General features: G+C 46.3%; 1 protein-coding gene across 1 annotated transcript in view; it reads left to right on the top strand.

The window, feature by feature from the left end:
* The first annotated feature begins 16,549 nt into the window (after positions 1–16,549).
* Positions 16,550–22,381, top strand: part of CENPI (centromere protein I) — a 131,371-nt gene continuing 125,539 nt past the window's right edge. Inside the window, exon 1 of the mRNA XM_088466772.1 lies at positions 16,550–16,675. The gene's annotated coding sequence lies outside the window, so the exon portion shown is untranslated. The remainder of the gene's footprint in view (positions 16,676–22,381) is intronic.

Genomic DNA, 22,381 nt, shown 5'->3' on the forward strand with positions numbered 1-22,381 from the left:
ACCCAGCCTCAGCCCCGTTTCCCTTGTAGCCTGGCCCGGGCAGCGCTGGGCTCTTCCAGGTGGCTCAGCTGCGACCCGGGATGGGCCTGACCTTTAAGCGCGCAACGCGGCGGCGTGACGTCATAGGTCACCCCGCCGCACGTCTTCCATGCGCCCAGCATCAGGTAAGCTGTGTTGCGCTGTAGAGGGGATGGTTGCTACTGGGGATAGGAGATTTTAGAGGAATAGTGGCTGCGTGCTGAGGACGGAAGAAGCTGGGGCATAGGAAGCTGATGAGGGCTGGGTCAGAGGAAGCTGTTTGAGGCTGGGTCAGAGGAAGCTGATGGGGGCTGGGGCAGAGGAAGCTGATGGGGGCTGGGTCAGAGGAAACTGATGGGGGCCGGGGCAGAGGAAGCTGGTGGGGGCTGGGGAAAGAAGAGGATGATAGGGGCTGGGAACAGAAGAAGGTGATAAGGGCTGGGGACAGAGGAAGGTGACGGGGGCTGAGGCAGAAGGTAACACTAGCTGGGGGCAGAAGGTGACACTGGCTGGGGGCAGAGGAAGGTAATGTGAGCTGGGGATAGAGGAAGATGAAGGGGCAGAGGAAGGTAATTGGGCTGGGGAAGTTAACAATATCATGCTTCACATATCACACATGCAGGGGTGGAATGTGCGGGATCAGGGGTGGTGGTGAGAAGGTGGGGCCCCCAGAGACATCAGTGTACCGGGCCCCGAGATTTCTGTTGCCGGCCCTGCCCCCACAGGTGTCCGATGTGGCCAATAAGCTCTCAGCTCTGGGGCTCTGCAGTGCAGACACAGCAGGGAGGGATCTGAATAGATCCCTCTGCTGTGGCTGCCTTGTAAATCTTCACAGGCTGCCGTCTTAACAGCAGCCTGTGAAGGTTATCGGGGGCTAAATGTCATCTGAAAGTGACGTTCAGTAACACCATCAAGTTCCGAAAAAAATGCTTTTTCGGAAGTTAATGAATAGCCCTGACACTAATTTTTTACAAAAGTATGTGAAAATGTTAATTTTCACATGCTTTTGTTAAAAAAATAAGTGATGATGAATAGGCTCCTCAGTTTCTCGCCAGCTTGCCAGGATGTTAAATGAATAGCATTGCCTTAAGTCTTGTTAAATAGTATACAGTAACTCCCTGTTAGTCTCAGTCCTTAGTACAGTTTTATGCAGGTGATTTAGGAACCCTTAATAATGCAGCTGTTCATTATGGTATGGTACCAGGCCTGCCATTAGACATGATGGGGCTCAGAACAAAGTATACAGGCAGGATTCCCCCACTATTTTGAACTCTACCTCCCCTCCCCATTAATGACCTAGCAGATGTAGAGATGTAGCAGGAACTTTGTCGCTCAGTAAAACCGCATGCTATGGCCCCCTGCCCCCACAGTACTTAGGTGCACCACATGCCCCTCAAACTTTAGCACATGCCCTTCGCATTTCCTGCAGACCTGCCCACATGCCATCAGCTCAACCCAGATGACGTATAGCCACATGTGTCCAACAGAGATCCTCTGACAGCTAGCAGACCCCAGGGAGTGACAGTAATCAGACTCAGAAGGAGGAAAACAAGGGTGTGACACCTGTCCATCAAGATAGAACTGTGGAAGAATTTAAAAAGCTTTGTGATTCCTGTGTGTATGGTCATCAATGCTGGCCCAGCTGGCCAACATGATAGTCAGTTGAACTATGATAGGTTAGTGCTGGGGATCTCAAGTAAGATATTATTTTACTTGTGTGAAAATTGTCTGCCATTTTGAAAAATAAAGCATACTCTTAAATCCAAAGTTACACGTGAATGACATCTAGAAGGTGTCCGTATCACAATATATATACTAGTTGTTGTCCCCAGCATCGCCTAGGTTCTCTCTCTCTGGGTGGGATGCGCTAAGCATCATATCCATGATGCGTACATACTGCACATTATCGGGTCCAGATGGGTATGTACCTAGAAAATCGCAAAGGACAGCTCTCCCAGTAAGAGCCGTCCATTGTGGTAGAGAAACATCCGGGTTTATGACCCAGAAGTCCTTCTAGAGCCCTTCTGTGCATGCGCAGAAGGACGCGTGCACCGCGGGGGGAGCTGGGAGGGATCTAAAGATGGCATTACCCACCGGGACGAAGCAATAGAATGCATCGGTATATGGTATGCATTGTCATATGGTATATGGAGGTCTCCCGCTGTATTAGAATATTTGAGCATCACTGCTGCATCCAATGCTCACTGCGTCTATCTCTGAATCTGGCCCTCTGTTCACTATGGAATAGAGCTACAGAGCACTTTAAATATACATTTGGGACCTGTGAGAAGCGTATAACTCACCACCAGGATTCTACATGAGCTTCTTAATACTATCTAACCCTATGGAGTGGTTTAGTGTGTGGACTTTTCCCTATTTAACTATATTTTTGCATTTTTTATTTGACTATTTTTTAAGAATGTTATGGTGTCTTTAGTCTGTAATTTGTATACCAGTATCAGAAAATCACAACATATATTTCTAATTTTTATTTCCCTGTACTAATTATCAGGTTTTAGACACAATAATTACTATATGTTATCACTGCAATTCGTGGCAATAAGAAATTAATTTTCCCCAAATGTACCAAGGGGTCCCATTCAGCAGCTGATCAGCGCTTTTCTGGTTTATGTGGTCCACTGACAAGAAGTGTGGGTGGGTGCCATAGCTAGGAGCAGGCTGTGCGTTCCACTGACACGATGTGTTGTCCTCGTGAAACGCACGCTGCTGATCTGTACCTGGACACTAGCCACACTCGCACATCACTAGCCACACCGCCACGGCGCTTGTCATCCCCTGCAGCAGCACACAATAGGCCCTACATAAATTTCAGCTCCAGGCCTATGTGGACATTAATCTGGCATTGGCCGGGAGAAGTCAGCGGGAGCCCCTGTGCCGGGAGCGGTCAGCAGGAGCCCCTGTGCCGGGCTCTATCCTGAGGCAGCAGCGGCGGGGGTAAGATTTCTCCAGCTATGGGCGGAGGAGACGGCATCCGATGACATGAGGGTGGGAGAAGGAGCACGCTGCTACACAAGCTGCCGTGCAGTCACAGGCAGCTTGTGAGCTCTTTTGGAGGGTGAACGCCGTCTACAGATGGCGTTCATTAACAACATCAAATACCGAAAATATTATAGTGGTGTTTGATGAATACAGTAATTTCCACATCCCCATACTAATGTATGGAGAGTGTGGAAATTAATGGAGTCTGACTTAACGAGGAGATATTAGTCATATATCCTGTGTTAAGTCTTTTAATGAATTCTACTGTTACATAAATATGTAAAATATTACCTAATAAACTAAACTTTGTTTGAAGAATAGGCATCCCAGTCATCTAGAATGATGCTACACAGCTTGGAGGGGCAGTTTACAGACAGGCACAAGGATTCTCAAGTGGGGGATCCCAAATGTAAAAGATTTAGTAAAAATAAGTACATTTATGGGGTCATATCACAGGACAACTGCAAGTATTAAAGGACCTAATTTTTATCTTTTGACATAACCTATAAATAATCTTTTAAAGTTCCTCTAAAATCCCCAGAAAACAAAACACAAAATTCTGCACGATTAGTACCATTGCGTGACAGAACTTTCACCTTTTCCTAGATGGTTCAGTTTTCTAAAGCTCCAGAGGATGAAAGTTGGATTTAGGTTACACACCTATAATTAAGGCTTATTCCGGCGGGGGAGTTAGGCTGTTGGATGGACAGGATAGATTCAGGAAAGAGGAATAGAGGAAAGAAAAAACCATAACCACCCAGATACAGTGGTGTCCTCCCACATAGCGTTCCCTCTAGGCTGTTTCAGGCTGTCTCTAGGCTGAAACAGCATGCAGGTTCTATCCTCCACCCGTGGGCCGCAGTGTCCCGCGGGTGGGGAAAACGGCAGAGCAGCAGTCACCACCGGTGAATGGATGTCGGGCGCATTCACAATGTCCGCTGCACTAGGGGGCAGCCCGGTATGTCCGTAAGTGCCGGGGACACGCCCCCAAGAGTGCCGAAAAAGGAATGTGTCATAAAGACACACCCCATTTTCCTTGGCCACGTCCCCTTTTCGTGCGCACGCAGAAGTGCCCTTGCTCTAGGTCCGGCGCCCTGCCTGCCACCGGACCTAGAGTGAACACTACCTCCATGTTTATGTATTTGCTGAGACATCTCAGACAAAAGCTGTGATAAATTATCCTTAAATTGGAAATAATGTACATATACATGAATGCCAAATACATGTAACACTTGAACTGTATAAATAAATCCTGCCCTATTATAATACATACCTCCCAACCATCCAGCCTACAACAGCGATCCGTACGCAGAAAACAGCACCAGTGTCTCAGTTCCCGCAGCCATTCTGCTTGACCATAGGGTTACTCAGATTATTATTATTATTATAATTTATTTATATGGCGCCACAAGTGTTCCGCAGTGCCTTACAAAGTACATAGACAAAAAAGTAACCATTGACTTACAATACAATACAATACAGGACATGGATAAACATTGCTATATTAGCGACCTTAACGCCCGCATAAGCAGCCAGGTGTTAGTTGCCCTAGTGGGAAGTAAGAGATAAATAAAATTACAGTAGGGAGAAGCACAAGAGGGTAGAGGGCCCTGCTCAAAAGAGCTTACATTCTTTAAGGGAAGAGAAGACAAACAGGAGTGAAACAGAATGGGGTGGGCGGGGAGAAAGGAAGATGTAGCAGCAAGTTAGGATGAGAGCTGGAAGGCTTTAATGAAGTAGTGGGTCTTGAGGTCGTTTGAAAGTGTAGAGAGGTGCAGAGTCTGATAGGGAGAGGGAGGGAGTTCCAAAGGTGAGGTGCAGCACGGGCAAAATCTTGGAGGTAGGAGTGGGAGGAAGTAATAATTGGCATGAAAGGCGGCGTGTATTAAGTGAACGAAGAGGGCGGACAGAAGAGTGAAGGGAGATGAGATCAGAGATGTAAATGGGAGAGGAATGGGTGAGGGTTTTGTAAGTGAGTGTGAGAGCCTTGAATTGGGTTCTGAAAGGGAATGGGAGCCAGTGGAGGGCTTGCAAAAGAGGGGAGGCAGATGTAGAGCGTTTGGAGAGGAAGATGAACTGAGCAGCAGCATTGAGCACAGACTGGAGAGGAGAGAGATGGGATTTGGGGAGGCCAGCTAGGAGGAGGTTACAGTAGTTCAATCTGGACATGACCAGTGAATGCACAAGGGTTTTGGTAGCATCCTGGGTGAGAAAGGGTCTGATCTTGGAAATATTCTTGAGATGGAAATGACAAGACTGCGAGAGGTTCTGAATGTGTGGTTTGAAGGAGAGGGAAGAGTCCAGGATGGTTCCAAGACAACGCACTTTGGGACTAGATGAGATAGTAATGCCATCTATTAATAAAGAAATAGTGGGACATGATGTTATGTGGGAGGGTGGGAAGACTATCAGCTCAGTCTTAGACATATTAAGTTTGAGAAATCGCTGGGACATCCAGGAAGAGATAGTAGAGAGAAAGTTAGAGATACGAGTCAGTAGAGAGGGGGAAAGATCAGGTGAGGAAAGGTAGATCTGAGTAAGTATCATCAGCATAGAGATGATAATGGAGGTCAAAAGAGCCGATGAGTTTACCTAGAGAAGACGTATAGAGAGAGAATAGGAGAGGTCCAAGAACAGAACCTTGGGGAACACCTACTGTAAGAGGCTGTGGGGGGGGGAGGAGTCGCCATGAGAGGAAACAGAGAAGGAACGGTCAGAGAGGTAGGAGGACAGCCAGGAGGGAGCAGTGTCACGTAGACCAAGGGAGTGAAGGATATGCAGCAGTAGAGGGTGGTCCACAGTGTCAAAAGCAGCAGAGAGGTCAAGGAGAATGAGCAGGGAGTAGTGATGGTCCACTATAGAAGGATCTGCGACCATCGCTGTATTTGTACACACTTGCTTGGATCTGAGACCCGCCAGTGGGCATCTCAATACATTCCCAGGTGGCTAAACTTGCAGCATATTTTCACACAGCAGCTGCATACAGGATTGCGGCTGTGAATGCCTTAGTACATCTCTGAATCAGGCCCTGAGGGGCTGATGGATTTACATATCTCCAGCACGGCTCCTTTCTGCAGCCGCCTAGTATATACTAGGGCAGTGCGCTGCTTTGATTACATTTCGTTGGTGGCTGCTCCTCTTTGCAGTCGCCAGGTGGGGGTTGCCGGCTGATCACTGGCCGAACACTGCAACCAGAGAGGGTGGTACAAGGTGGAAACTGGGAATCTCTGGAGTTCAGTTCATGTGCTCCCCTTGCCTACCCTATGTCGCTGCTGTATTCAGCAGGGTTATAGGCAGAAAGAAAAGCCTGGTGGCCAGAATAATAGTTTTCTCTTGTACTGGTAAAGAGTGTGTGATGTAATGATGTCATGCCGCTGGATCGGAGAGGACAGAGGAGCCGAGCCAACCGTGAAGAGGAGTAGCAGCCAGCAAGAGGTAAATGTGGGCTAAACTGGGTTGGAGAGACACAGTCAGGGGTTGGGGGGGGGCTGAAGATAAAGTGACAGGGTGGGGATGGAGCTGAAGACACAGGTCTGGGGAAACACAAGGGGATGTTGCCCGAGACACAGGAGGATGGGGCTGAGAGACAAGGGGGATAATGCTGAATGACACAAGGGGACTAAGACTGAGAGACATGGGGTGGGGAGTGAAGCTGAGAGACACAAGGGAATGATGAGGTGGATACACTGGAAGGATGAGGCTGAGAGTCAGGTGGTGATGGTGGTTGTGGCTGAGAGACATGGAAGGGGAGGAAGCTAAGAGACACAGGGAGGGGATAAAACTGAGAGACACAGGAGAGGATGAGGCTGAGAGTCATAGTGGAGGGGATGAGTCTGAGAGGGGAGATTATTGGATGGCTGGAGATGGAGAGACATGGGGGTGAGGCTAGAGAGACATATTGGGGTGAGTCTGGAGGTACAGGGATGGTCCTGGAGCAACACGGTAGGGATGGTGCTGGAGAGACATAGCTGAGAATGAGGCTGGAGCAACACAGGCAAAGAAAACACTGGAGAGAGGGGTGTTGTGGCTGGAGCAACACAGGCGGGGTGAGGCTGGAGAGAGAAAGGAGGGATGAGCCAATGGCCAACCGGCCTTTACCTACCGAGGAGGAATGGGGGCCCCCAAAACATGGGTGTCCTGGGCCACAAGATTTCTGTTGACGATCCTGGTGACCAGCAGTGATTTGCACACACTGGGGGGAGGAGCCATGAGTGCAGAGGGGCAGGGAGGTCCCGCTGAGATTGGCGGCTGATGAAAGATTACTTTTCATGTCTAGTGCAGTTTTTTACATGACCCCTTCTATCCTTTTTTTTTTAAATATCTGATAATAAAAAAAAACATTCTTCCTTGAGCAGTTGTGGAACCATTAGTATCACTTATGTGGAAGTACCAAGTTGACATTCCCAGCTGTATGGGGAGTGCAAAAATGGGCACTAACTTTTTGGAAATTTATAACCAACAGAAAACAACCTGCTTATTTTTTTTGCCTGAAACATTGATAACATAACTAACAAAAAAAAACACATAGAGGGTCCCCTATGGGAATCCTATGCTACTGTTACGGTGTCACGCTCCGGCCCTTAAATACCACTTTCTTACCTTTCCGGTGTTTGTCCAGACTAGCACAGAGCTAGTCTGCACATTACTCCCGGATGGTGCTGAGGTCTTTCTGTGCTGCTCCTGCCCTGTCCGCTCAGTGTCCTGTCACTGAGCATGGAAATGGCTCTCCGCAGCCCCTTGCTAACAGCTTGTCTTCCCAGCATGATGGCATACAAGGTCTACGCCAGAGTTCCCTCCTAAACCACAGTATGGGCGCAGCCATGTTGGACTCTGTCACCTGACGCTCTTCCTCCATTCAGAGTGCTGCTCCCAGACAGCTGATCGCAGCATCCAATCCCTGAGGATCCTCCCCTATAAATTCCATTTCCTGACTGGCTTCTGTTGACAGTACAATGTCACTTCTGCTGAAGTTACAGCTCTGTGCTGACGGCCTGATTCAGAGCGCTCGCTCTGAATCAGGGCCCTCCTACCTGTTTTAGGAGCGTCCTCATGGACGCTCACATAGCTGTGGGTTACCACGCACAGCTTATGCGAGCGTCCATGATGATGGTCGCAATGGTCTTGACCTTCGCGACCATCTGGCTTGCGACGGAGACCCTGCGGTAGGGTCTCGCTGCCGCAAGCCCTGGAGTGATTTTGGCTCTATCAGAGCCAAAATCACTCCCACTGACATCACTAGTGATGTCAGTGGGGCCGGCTTCAGACGGTAGGCGTTCCCATGGGAACGCCTCCGTCTGGCAGGCACGCCCCCGGCACGCCCTCCAAAGGGGGCTTGCTGTCAATCAACATCGACAGCACGCCCCCTTTGGTGCGAGACCCGGAGCGATGGAGAGCCCGTCGCTCGCCGGGTCTCGCGCATGCGCACGACGGAGCTCCCTCCGTCGTGCGCATGCGCAGTGGGGGAACATCGACCCGCTTGCAAACGCACTGCCGCACATGAGCGGGTCTGAATGACCCCCAGAGCTCCCAGGTACTCTGGCCCTGATTCAGAGCCGGATGCTCTGACAGAGCGCTCGCTCTGAATCAGGGCCGTCCCTCCTCCTTTTTGGAGCGGCCTCCTGGCCGCTCGCATAGCTGTGGGTGACCACCCACAGCTATAGCGAGTGGCCAAAATGATGGTCTCGATGGTCAAGACCATCGCGACCATCGGGCTTGCGACGAGACCCTTGCGGTAGGGTCTCGCTGCCGCAAGCCCTGGAGTGCTTTTGGCTCTATCAGAACCAAAAGCACTCCCACTGACATCACTAGTGATGTCAGTGGGGCTGGCCCCAGACGGTAGGCGTTCCCATGGGAATGTCTCCGTCTGGGCAGCCACGCCCCCGGCACGTCCACCAAAGGGGGCATGCTGTCAATCACCATCGACAGCACGCCCCCTTTGGTGCGAGATCCATAACGACGGCTTGGCCGTCGTTATTCGGGTCTCGCGCATGCGCACGACGGAGCCGCCTCCATCGTGCGCATGCGCACTTGGGCAACATCGACCCGCTTGCGAGCGCTCACGAGCAGGTCTGAATCAGGCTCTCTGTTTCTTAACGATTCCAGTCCGTCAAATACCAGTTCCAAGTCTGGTTATCAAGTCTCCTATTCCATCTAACATTGCAGTCTAGTTTTACTACAGATTGTATATCAAGGGAAGGGGGAGAGAAGGGAAAAACCACTGCACAAAAAAGAATTATTAACAGAGAGACCCCATTTATAGTACTGCTAGTATTAAATCTATTATTGGGGGTGCTGCCAAGGACAAGAACCAAATTGATATTTACAAATTCCTCGAAAGGAGAAAGAAAGTCCTATGTAGGCGCACACAAAATAATTGAATAAACTAAAATATAACCTTTATTAAATTTACTAAAACCTTGTTATAGTGAAATATTTATTAAAATAAAAATACCGAAAGATTGTGAAAAAAGAATTGAAATTTGTGAATAAAATCAGCTGACACTTAAGGGCAATTGCTATCCTCTAAATAAAGTTTACTGTATTCTGTATTGAGTGTTCATGACTCTTCTTGATGCATATGTAGTCGGTTTAATAGACAGAGAGACAATAAATAAATATTTAATGACAAGTAATCCCAGCGGTATTGGACCTAGGTAAGTATGAATAATAGCATGCTCAGATTATCACGCCTTGCATTTCACACACTGTATCCATTCATAAATTAAAAATTAGTTGTATCCCTGTATATTCCTTAGCCACAATTATTGTGACACCTATAGTGAGTAACTAAACAATTGATTGACCTATGAAGATTGATATTTAATACAATATATTACAGTATCGAAAATCCATCAGTGAATATTTTATCATGCTTCTACAGCAATATAGTGCACTTACCTAGGTCCAATACCGCTGGGATCACTTGTCATTAAATATTTATTTATTGTCTCTCTGTCTATTAAACCGACTACATATGCATCAAGAAGAGTCATGAACACTCAATACAGAATACAGTAAACTTTATTTAGAGGATAGCAATTGCCCTTAAGTGTCAGCTAATTTTATTCACAAATTTCAATTCTTTTTTCACAATCTTTCGGTATTTTTCATTTTAATAAATATTTCACTATAACAAGGTTTTAGTAAATTTAATAAAGGTTATATTTTAGTTTATTCAATTATTTTGTGTGCGCCTACATAGGACTTTCTTTCTCCTTTCGAGGAATTTGTAAATATCAATTTAGTTTTACTACAGAGACCTGATACCTCCAACCATTGGTCCCATCCGATACTTCCATCAAACCATTGGTCCCAAACCGATCCAGTACTGCAATTCATCATCATCGGTTCCAAACTGACCCAATACTGCAACTCATACCCCATCAGTCCCAAACTGATCGAGTACTGCAATTCATCACCATCGGTCCCAAACCGATCCAGTACTGCAAATGATCATCATTGTTCCCAACCCTATCCCGTACTGCAATTCATCAACATCTGTCTCAACCGATCAAGTTCTTCAATTCATCAACATCGGTCTCAAGCTTATCAGGTTCTTCAATTCATTAACATCGGTCTCAAGCTGATCAAGTTCTTCAATTCATTAACATCGTTCTCAAACCAATCAAGTTCTTCAATTCATCAACATCGGTCTCAAACCAATCAAGTTCTTCAATTCATCAACATCGGTCTCAAACCAATCAAGTTCTTCAATTCATCAACATTGGTCTCAAACTGAATAAGTTCTTCAATTCATCAACATCGGTCTCAAGCTTATCAGGTTCTTCAATTCATTAACATCAGTCTCAAGCTGATCAAGTTCTTCAATTCATTAATATCGTTCTCAAACCAATCAAGTTCTTCAATTCATCAACATCGGTCTCAAACCAATCAAGTTCTTCAATTCATCAACATCGGTCTCAAACCAATCAAGTTCTTCAATTTAACAATATTGGTCTCAAACAAATCCATCTCTCAATCCAGCATCATCGGTCCCAATCCGATTCTGCCCATCTCTTCAGTATTATATATCCAGTTTCCATTACGACCTGCTGCTCAATATAGACATTTACTTTACTGTCCTCGCCTTCGGGCCCATCATCATCTACAGTTCATATTACTCCTCTTCAGCCTCCCATGCCTGTTCCTACCAACTCCTAACCTAGGGCGTGACACATAGTGGATGGAAATTTAGCACATTATAAGAAGTCCATGGCACTTTAGTAGATACTCCATGGACAAAATTTTATACAGCTCTGTTGACACTATGGGCCTGATTCAGCAAGGATCACTATTCTGCTAATACGCACGCTACGCAGTTGCTAATATCAGCGGGGAAATGCAAATGTTTGCAATCACATTGCGATCACAGCCTAACATAAGGACGCCCACTTCCCCTTACTCATATCCGTATACTTGGGCAACATATCGAAACAATCAGTAACATCGGACCCTAACGCACAGTTAAGGCAGGCCAGACCTCACTCAGGAAAGCTAACATCAGCGTATGCTGTGAGGCCTCAGGCTGCGTATGGTACTGCAGTGACTAATTTATGCACGCCTCTGTAATGCCGTTGCAATGCACTGGCACGCCCGAAGACCCCCCCCCGCACCACCCACAAACGGTACTTCCTGTCAATCACTTTGCCATTCGTCTGCTTATACACTGCGCTCTCATTTCCGATCACAGTGGCTAGTTCACGCATGCGCACTGCGATGCATATGCAGAGCGCAAAAATCGGCTGACTGCGTGCGTCTTAGCTCTTGCTGAATCAGGCCCTATGTCACTAGCACTGAATTTAATGTGCCAACATTTTGTTCCACATTTTTGTTATTTTTTTTTTATAAATTTCAAGACATGGACAAGTTATATCCTTCCCAACTGGCAAGACTCTCCAAACCAACAAGAAGCACAATTCAGTGTGAGTTGACTCATCTGTGCAGATGAGATATATGGCAATTGATAAAGAACAAACAACTACCAGATGGAATATTTAACCTGGAAATCTCAAAAACACTGAAGGAATATTTGAATTTGGAATATTAATATCTGATGATGACAACGTGATCAACATCTTTGCTGGAGTTACGCTGTAGGCTGCCTCTGATGAAACCACCGGTTAGTGGTTGAAACGGTCGTTGGGTGGACTGGACCTATGTGTTTTGATTACTTTGAACACATTTTCTTAGCAAATGCCAATACCTCATTATCATTGCACCAAAGAGGTGAGTGTAAACAATATATATATATATATATATATATATATATATATATATATATATAAAGTGATTAGTAGCCTTGATTGCCAGACCACCTGTGAAAGGCTGATAAAGGGTGCATTAGTCTTTTACTGCCCGAGGAGGTCAGATGCCTATTGAGAGACACTGTTACTGCTTAAAAATGTAAGTGCAGTGCTGGTTGTGTTTTGGTGGCTTGGACCTGGACACTGGCGAAGGAAATCCATTAAGTTAGTTAGAGTCTGATATGCTAGGATTTATGTTAATGATTTTGTTTATTTTGTACTCAATAAATAAAACTAGCTGCGGATACTTGTATCAAGGTCCTGGACTGATGTGCTTCTGAATGGCTGCTATGTGCAAAGTGCCACCGTCTATGCTCGGAGATGGCACCCCTTAACCCAATCTTGCGAAATATATACACTGCACCATTACCCAGGACCTTAGTTAGTAGTCTTTGCTGAGTGGTCTGGTGTGAATTAAAGGACAAGATTAAAAAGGCTGGGCCTGACTCAAGGGTAGACACTAAAACAGCGAATGCGTTTTTTATCTGCAGTGCTAATGCAGCAGCCGATGGGATTCATACAGAGAAAACGCACCATCTATCACACATTACACCAGCCCAATGGAGGCTGCAGAATGTCCGTCTGAACATGGCCACCGAAATCAGTACAATTGCGGCAAAAGCAGCAGTCACTGAATGTGACACGCCCATGTCTGGCTAGCCACCGCCCTGTTATCACTCAGGAACAACCACTGAAATTGCCTCTCTCGGTGGCTAAATTTGTTATGCAGCTTTCTGTGGTGACCATTAGGATGCATGCGCAGACTTATACCTTTTTCACACCAAAAACTCGGGTCCGACCTGGGTTTTCAGACATGGTTCCAACCCAGGACAAACACCTTTTACACAGCACCATCGATCTGGGTTATTCTCAGGTCAGCCCCGTTCACACTGAATCTGGGTCTGCCCTGCTAAACTTGTGAGATCATAAAAAGTGGGAGGTGACTGCTCCACAACCACCAATCAGCTCATTTAGGCATGACCCAGGTCGGATAACCCGGGTTGCGCCGTTTACACTGCAACATTACCCAGGTTCATCCTGGGTCCCACCCTGGTAGCTACCTGGGTTGGATTGCCGGGTCACTTTTTTTTTTTTTACACTGAGCTGCGACCCGGGTAGACCTTGCAAAAACAGGTTTTTGCTGTGGTGTAAAATGGATATCAATAAAACAGCCAATTGCATCTGACATTGTCCTAAAATTTCCTGGGATTAATACATTTCACTTCCTAACAAGTGGTGTGCGCCTTAACTCTGCTGTGTGCATCTCCACTGGTATGAGAGATACTCTGTTTGTGGGATATAAATGTGTTGAATATTCGAATAACTTAATCTTGCAACATTAAAACATAGGGCCTGATTCAGAGCCGGTCGCTATTTGCAGTCGTTCGTTCAAAAAAAAGGGGTGGCTATTCAAATGAACCGTTCGCTCTTTGCGGTCTGTTCACGCCTCTAGGTCTGAACGAGCGAACAAAACTTGCGGTCGTTTTTTGAGAAACTACGCCCCCTGGCCGCTCGCATCTTACGTCATGTCTGCTATTTATTAGATTAATCGAGTACATCGACCAGGGTATGAGCTGCTCGCTATTCTTGTGGTTGGTTTTTGCTACCACAATTTTGCGAGCAGTTCTGGCTATAAAATAACCCAGTGACGTGCTCAATGACGCTGCTGTTTTAATTATGCACCCCCATAAAACACCCGTTTTGACCTTTAAGCACGCCTGTGATCGGATCTCCACTACCTGTTTTCAAGCACCTTCCCCTGTTACCACCCACATACGCCTCTTTCTGTCACTCAAATTATCAGGCATTCGCTATTTTGTGAGCACATGAATTTCGACCGCATTGACTGGTTCGCGCATGCGTATAACAATCCGTACACATGCGCAGTTGGGCAAACATCGCTCGGAGCGAACGAGCGGCCAATTACGAGCGGCTCTGAATCAGGCCCATAATTTTCTATGGTGTCTGTCCTTCACATGTGCAGTATGTTGCGAGCCTGATCAATGATGGGTAGAGAGGGAAGAATTGTCTGTAATTGATGCACAGAATTAAAATATAACTTTTATTAGTCTTTAAAATATGTATATCAATGATACAGTCCATGAAATATTAAAGTGTGATCTAAGAAAAAGTGTAATTAATTTTTTAATTACACTTTTTCTTACTCAGATCACACTTTAATTTCTTTCTTTTAATATTTCATGGACTGTATCATTGATATACATATTTTAAAGACTAATAAAAGTTATATTTTAATCCTGTGCATCAATTACAGACAACTCTTTCCCTCTCTACCCATCATTGATCTTTACTATTGTTGTCTATGAACAAACAAACAAGATACCATATATAACAGATTCTTCCTCTACATTAGACCAATACGAATTGTAGCTCCTTTTCTTGTTTTGTATGTTGAGAGCCTGACTGCATGTCCCAGGCCTCTTCCCATACCACATGGATACACTCCACAAAGGCGCCCAGGGGCGTATCTGTAATGAGTGCGTGGCACACGGGCCCCTGGGTCCAGGGGGGCCCCGCACCCATAATATTACTTACCTCTCCCGAGTCCCACGTCGGCGGGGGTCCGGCGCTGTAAAAACTACTTTAAAATGGCCACCGCGGCCATTTTCCCATCGTTTGCACAGTACAGGGAATATGGTCGCTGCGGCCATTTTTCCGGTGACCTGCGTATACTCTATAGACTCTGGGCACTATAATGCCCAGAGTCTATAACTCCGGCGCTGGCCGCGCACAGCTCAGTGCGCTGCCAGCCACCGGAGAGAGAGGAGGGGCCCCCTCCTATCTAGAAACGCCCCTGCAGCTGCCATCACATAAATTACAGGACAGCCAGGAGTGGAGTGGGTGGGAGATGGCACTGGTGGAGTTGGAAAAATTCTATATATTACAAACCAAACAGAGCCCCCTCTACAGTAGTGGATAGATCCCCTTCAGTATTTGTACCCTGACGTCATCCGTTACCCTACCCTCCAGCATGACCCCTTCCATCAGATACAAAATGTTTTGCTCGTGGACTTCCCACCTGAAGGCCCCCATACATCAGATAATCAATTGTGGCAATTCTGCAATCGATTGTGTATAAAAATCTGCAATGTATGGGCTTTACAGATCACAGATTGCAACCAAAACGTGATTGGAATTGTTAAATCTGATTGTCCAACATGTTGGATTTCACAGATGGATTGGGGCTGTAGATTGCTAGTGTATGGCCATGATCAGCAGATTTGCAGACCATTACCAGTAAAATGATGGGCCTTTCAAGATTGTCCGATCTGTGTTTTCTGCAACCGATATGCAAATCACTGAAAAAGATCTGTAATGTATGTGCGCAGATTGCTAGATTGGGAAATCCTAAACTTGGGCAATAATTCTTCAAATTGTTCAATTATGGTTTTCAGATTGCTGATGTATGGGGTCCTTAAGTTTTGATTGCAACCACCTGTGCTGAACTAGTTTGTTGATGAGAAGGGTGTTTCTACACAGGTGGCGCAATCATAAATTAAGAAGGAAGTCCAGGAGCACAGCATTTTGTACCTAATGGAACTGGTCATGTTGGAGAGTCTGAGTTACTACCATCGAGCCTCTACAACTACAAGTCGGCTGCCCTGCACTCCATCTCTCAGTCTAGACATACACACTGAGAGCTATTTCACACATGCCGGTTTTAACAGGGCGGTAAAAAGCCGCCTGGTATTTAACCCGCTGTGATATATAGTACTCCAGGGAAAGGACAGGCTCCTTTCACACGACACGGTCACAGCACGGTCGCCGTGATATAGCCGGAAAAAACTACTATGCAGGACAGTGCCGTACCGTCCCTGCACGCCAGTAGTGTGAAGGAAACAATGTTTCCTTTCACACACACTGGCTTCTGCCCAATAGGGGAAAATAAATAAATAAATAAATAATAAATAAAAGCGGCTCAAAGCCGCTGCTTGTGAAAGGCACAGAGAGCATGAAAAACCCCGGCCAGCTACCACCCGGTTCTTGCCTGGCCGGCCAGAACCGGAGTGTGTGAAATAGCTCTGATAATAACACACAGCAGACAACACAATTAAACACACAAGAAAACGTGCGTACCGAGCGCCGCGGCGCATGCGCAATCCTGACCTGTCAAGCAAGCCGGCATAGTTTGCGTTCCAAATGACATATCCTGTTCTTATTGGCTGGTGCGCCCTCAGCCAATCACACACCATCAGGCGGGCTGCAAACCTTTACGCATGCGCAGTGCGAGATCGCACGGCCGCGCTCTATTTGAACAAGAGTGTATTACAGCTGCTGGAGCAACAGTATATGGTGCCGTTTGTGCACACAGCGCTGCCTGCGACTGCGCAACAGTGAGTTGTCATGGGCATGTTTGTGATGATGCTGTACATTGCTGTGTATGGACGCTGGATTGCAGAACCTTTACCTGTACTGTCCTTTCCTGTTAGTGTTTGCCAATCCCGCCTCGGGTCATGTAGTGGCTGCTGCAGCCTGGCCTACTTACCTATATATGGGCACTGTATCCAGGGATCCGCTGATACTGGACACGCATCACACATACAGTAGCACATGCTAGACCAAGTTTGTGATGTAACTGGCCCCATATATTCTATATGTACAGTATATAACCTGCTTGTGTACTTGGGTGTGTACCACAGCACCACCATATTACATAGCACTGTACACAGCGTGATCTACAGTTCACTTTAGTTCCTGCCCCATGGGAGCTTATACCACACACACTAGTGCCAGCTATACTATGGTGTGTGGGTCTGATGCATAGTGAATATGTTGGCCATAGGTATGCTCAGTTTTGTCATGGCAGGAGTTTCTGGGGCCTGTATTGCGCCAGCAAAAAATAAAAAAGTGACCTGGCAATTTAATTATCCCACATTGACTGCTCAAGGGCTGTTTGTAAAGAGCCGTAGGGGCCTATTCATCAACATTAAAATAACTGTTTAAGGACATTTTCCTTAATTACATTTTTTTTTTTTAGTATTCATTAACACAGGAGATATCACTGATATCTCCTGGTTAAGTCCGTCTGCGTTATTTCCACATGCCCACATTAATATGGGGATGTAGAAATTAGGCTATTCATCAAATTCCGAAAATTATTTATTTTTGGAATTCGAGTGATCTGCAGATGATGGTCGTTTATACCCCTGAACGGCCATCATCTGCTTGTGCCCTCAGGGGGGGGCGTGTCCTGCCCTCCTCCTCGCGGCTGCCACTGTGTGTACAGGCGGTCCGTACACACTTACCGATAGGCAGGGGCGTGTCCTGCCCCCCTTACCGATGGTCGGGTCCATCGTCCCCCTTACCGATGGGTGGGGGGGCGTGTCCTGCCCCCCTCCTCGCGGCTGCCACTGTGCGTCGTACTCACTTACCGATGGACAGATATGTCTGCAGAAATATCTGTCCATCGGCTGTGCAGCACAGCAAATGCGATATGTCGGTGAACGACGACGTTCAGGCATATCGCGGGTACACACTGGCTGACGTGCAGCAGATATATTGGCCGATCAATTAATCGGCCAATGTATCTGTCAGTGTGTACCCAGCATTACTCTCTGGGATGGCTGGGTGACAGGCGCCCTTCTACGTAGCTCCCCAGGTTCCTGTAGTCTTCACTGACTTCAGGAGGAAACATTATGGGCGGAATTCAATTTTTTCCAGCCCCTATCGTGCCCGAAGGAGCTATTCAATTCTTGCTCCTGTCGGGCACGATCAGCTGCCAGCGCTACATTTCAGCTCGCAACCCCTGGGGGATGAGAGCTGAAATGTGCAGAAAGTGACATGTTTGGGCGCCCAAACATCACTTTTCGCGATCGCGCCCAGCACTTTGGTCGGGTTTAGCTGCTTTACGCGGCTAAACCTGACCTCTATGGGCGTGATAGGCACAAAAATCTTGGACAATTGCATAGCGGCCCGCGATCTCCTGTCACTTTAGACGGGAGATGCAGTCCGCGAAAACAATTGAATTCCGCCCTATGACGTCATGATTTCTTCCCCACCGGCTACAAACAAACAGCGCTGGACTTGGAGTGGAGGAGTATAAGACTGGGAGGGTACAGGGGCAGAAGGCCATGGTATGGCTTTCAGTCGGCTGCTGGTGGTGACAGGATTTTTTATTTCCTGCCTCCAACAGATCCTCCTTGGTGGTGGGGCCTATTTTCATGGGTGGCCTGGAGCTGCAGCTCTAACTGCCTTATTGTTATTGCAGCCCTGTAGGAGGCTAAATAATTATATAACCATTCTTCATCGTGCAGAGGATGCCGATGACTTGTGTATCAACAGCAAGATGATGATTGCGTCTTTATGCTGCTCTGGGCATCTCTAATAGCCTGTACGTCTGGGTACTTTACACCTGTGTGCCTGGGCCCATAGCCTGTTGGAAATAATTTGTGTGCAGGTGTTGATTTTGCAGAGTATATAGGCACACACCAGTGGATGACTCACAATATGAACAGCCCAGGTACTTAAGCAGTGTTGTTAGTTTATTGAAAGAAAACTGATACAGCCGTACTCCGTTACATGTGCACAGGTAATGGAGCCTGTACAGGTCACCAGCCAGGTAAGTGTATGCTGCTTGCAGGAAGTGGTGCATGATGCTGGAACAGCTTTAAATCCGGTATTAATCAGGTCTCTCTCACATGGAGCTAAGCAGGAGACTTCTGTCTCCCACCATGTCATTCTACACAGAGTACTAAACAGTGTTGCCAACTCTGAAATGGAAAACAAGCAACCTATAAGTGAAAAACCAGCTCAAACCTATCCAAAAAAGCCCAATTTATGGGGGTGTCTTTGTCCACACTCTCTACCTGCCTAACTTCCTTTATTCCCCCTCTTCTCTAACCTAAATATTTTAGTGTATACACAGCCTTATCTACCTATATTGCTTTTCTCCCTCTACATCAGCCTCCATATTTTTACCTCATCCCTCTTTTCATACCTCATTCCCTTCCCAGTCTTCAGCTGGTTACACACTTGCCGATGTGTGTATGGAGCGATGCGACTCCTGACCACGCAATATATATCTGGCAGTCGATACATACTGCACGATGTGGTGACCAAACGTCCGATATGTCGGGCACCGGCTCCATCCACTATGTCGGCATCTGGGTCGTTCCATCGGCCGACGGAATGACCCTGATGGACGACCCGTGGAAGTGCGCAGGGTCACGCTTAGTGGGTACACACTGGCCGATGTGGACAATATGTCGGCCCAATCAGCAGGATCAGGCGACATATCGTCTAGTGTTTACCCATCTTTCCTTTACCTGACTCTTCTTCTCCACATTTCCCTCACCCCTCTTCTTTACCCCAATCCTTCCTGTCACCTGTCTAACTCCATTATCCCCTCTTTTTAATTGCCTTAGTTATTTTAACTCTGCCCCATGTACCTGCCTCATTTCTATCATCTAGTTTACCTCTCCTTCTTGCCTGCACCCTCCAACTTCACCCTGTCCACTGGCTACTGCCCTCTATTCCCCAGACACAACCCCCCTCCCCCCCCTCTCTGTCTCTACCAGTGAAAAACGCACACATTTACTTACCTCCAGGCAAAACACACAACAAAAAGCCCAAAAACAAGCAACAAGCTACTTGCAAAAAAAGCATGCCCAATTCCGCTTGTTATAAGCTTACTTGGCAACTATGGTACTTAAATGGCTGCAGTCACATCTGCAAGAGTACATCAGGTTGAAGGTCAGGTCTTCTCTGCAGACTCTGGGTCCTAGTGCCCAGCGCATATGCATAGTTAGGACATTTCTAACATACATGCTTTCTATCATACACTTGGGTTAACAAAATAACTTCCTGGGTTTTTTTTTATGGACACTTTAATAAATGAATCCAAATACATATTAAACGTGTATATAAATGTAATGCTTACATTCTTGTACATGTAGCCTAAGGATCTCCAATGGCAGCCATTACAATGGGTTAAGCTCTATATCAGATAGGTAGAGACAGTTATTAAATATGCCCCATCATTATATATGTAGGAGCTTCTCTTCCTTTGTGTATTTTCTTGTCTTTAACTAGTACAGGAAGGTAGTGTTTTATTTTCGGTAGAGCTTATTTCCCCTTCGTGCTAGGGACCTGGAAGTGACGTGAGTGAGGGCGGAAGTGCAGTTCCATGCTCATTAACATCACCTAAAGAAGAGAGTTGTCCCCTTGCCCCGCTTCGAGCTTGGTGGCTCACTGTGCTTGCCACAAGATTATACTCCCCCCCTCTATGCCCACTTGGATGGTAGGGAACGTTGGACAGTAGCTGATTATGACTGGGTCCTCTCCACGAAGGGAATGTAGACATTACCTTTTATTTTCTTCTGTGGATCTACAGGGACTTGGCTTTTCTTGTAACTGGGGAATGACCAGCTACATTAAGACCATCTGAGCCAAAAACATCCTAAGGATACTTCTCCATGTAAGCCCTAATTATTAGGGGACCACTTTTCACTTCTGGATAATCAGAAATAAAGTAATAGGCTTATTCTACTGTGAAAACTAATAATAGTGTAAACATTTCTATTTATTACTGAAGCCATTTTTACTGTCCTCATCTGGTGTTGACTTGCAATACTTCAACATCTATTTTGGAGACCTTATAGCTACTGATTTGTTTCATGTTATAGGCTTTTTATCTACTTATGGAACTTAAACAGCAACTGATCATCTTTTATCGTTAGTCTTTTCTTTGAACCTAATATAAATCCAATTATTATTTTTATTAGTTTTAGAAATTAAATTTACTTGTTGAACTCTGCATGTTACTTCTGGAATAAGAGTTGTTGAGTTGCAAGCGCAATGGTAAATGTAACTGAAAATAAATCTGCATTTTACCAGTAGTCATGTCCTCTATTCACATTAATAAGGAGATTATATTACCTTTCTTTAATCCACAGCCAGTGAATGAGAGAGAAATAAATTGCGTTCTCCAGATCAGGATATAGCTAAATTATGTATTTGTCCAGAGCAGAAGCTTTGAGGAATATGAAAAGGTTGATTGTACTTTGATGGGATCTTGGAAGCAAGCTGTTCTATGATGGTTAAGGGGGGTAATCTTACGTAATTATAAGAAGAATTGGAAAGTGGTACCAATAGGTACTATGGTCTCGCGTTACTAAAATGGTAGCAATATCTTGGGCAAAGGAGGCTCAGGTGTCTGCAATATAACTCTGTGTAAAGCAGCAGGTTGGATGTCTATTCATGTGTTTCCAAGTCACTATCAGCTGAGATCTTCTATCCTTTTATGGTTTTCAGTTTGGGAGACATATATTCTCCATGCAGCCTCTATAAATAGGCCTATTTTATATGCAGTATACTAGGTGAAGTACCCGGCATTGCCCGGATTTAAATCTTCAAGTTAAGTTTTATTATGTGATGTTGTCCAAATCCATCTGGAGGAAGGCCCAGAACAGGCTCCCCGTGTCAAAGTTCTGCCCAGCGTACATCAATGGGAGGTCTGACCTGGACCTCAAACCCCTAGTATGTCTTCTGGGATCCAATGTTACCACTCTGAAGTTTTCATCCAAATTATATGATGTCCAAATCCATCCAGTGGAAGGCCCAGGACAGGCTCCCTGGACAAAGTTGTGCCCGGCACACTCTGCCGTGAGGTCCGACCAGGACCCCAACCACTCCATTAGGCATCCCAGGCCAATTGCTACACCTCTGTAAAGTTTTCATCCAAATGCATATAGTGGAAGGCCCAGAATAGGCTCCCCGGGTCGAAGTTCTGTCCACTGTCCCCGGCTCGAAGTTCTGCTGTGCGTACACCAACAGGAGGTCTGACCAGGACCTCAAGCCCCTAGTATGTCTTCTGGGATCCAATTTTACAGCTCTGAAGTTTTTGTCAAGTATAAGTGATGTCGTCCAAATCCATCCAGTGGACAGCTCAGAATAGGCACCCCGGGTCAAAGTTCTGCCCAGCTTACACCAATGGGAGGTCAGACCGGGACCCTAACCACCCCCCTAAAACCTAGCCAGATCCAACTGGACCACCTCGCGTTGGTTTCACCCCAATTAGTGCGGGGGTGTCCGAACGCATA

The sequence above is a fragment of the Taudactylus pleione genome, unplaced genomic scaffold (assembly GCF_031769625.1).
Source record: "Taudactylus pleione unplaced genomic scaffold, aTauple2 ptg000009l, whole genome shotgun sequence".
Taxonomy (NCBI): Eukaryota; Metazoa; Chordata; class Amphibia; order Anura; family Myobatrachidae; genus Taudactylus; species Taudactylus pleione.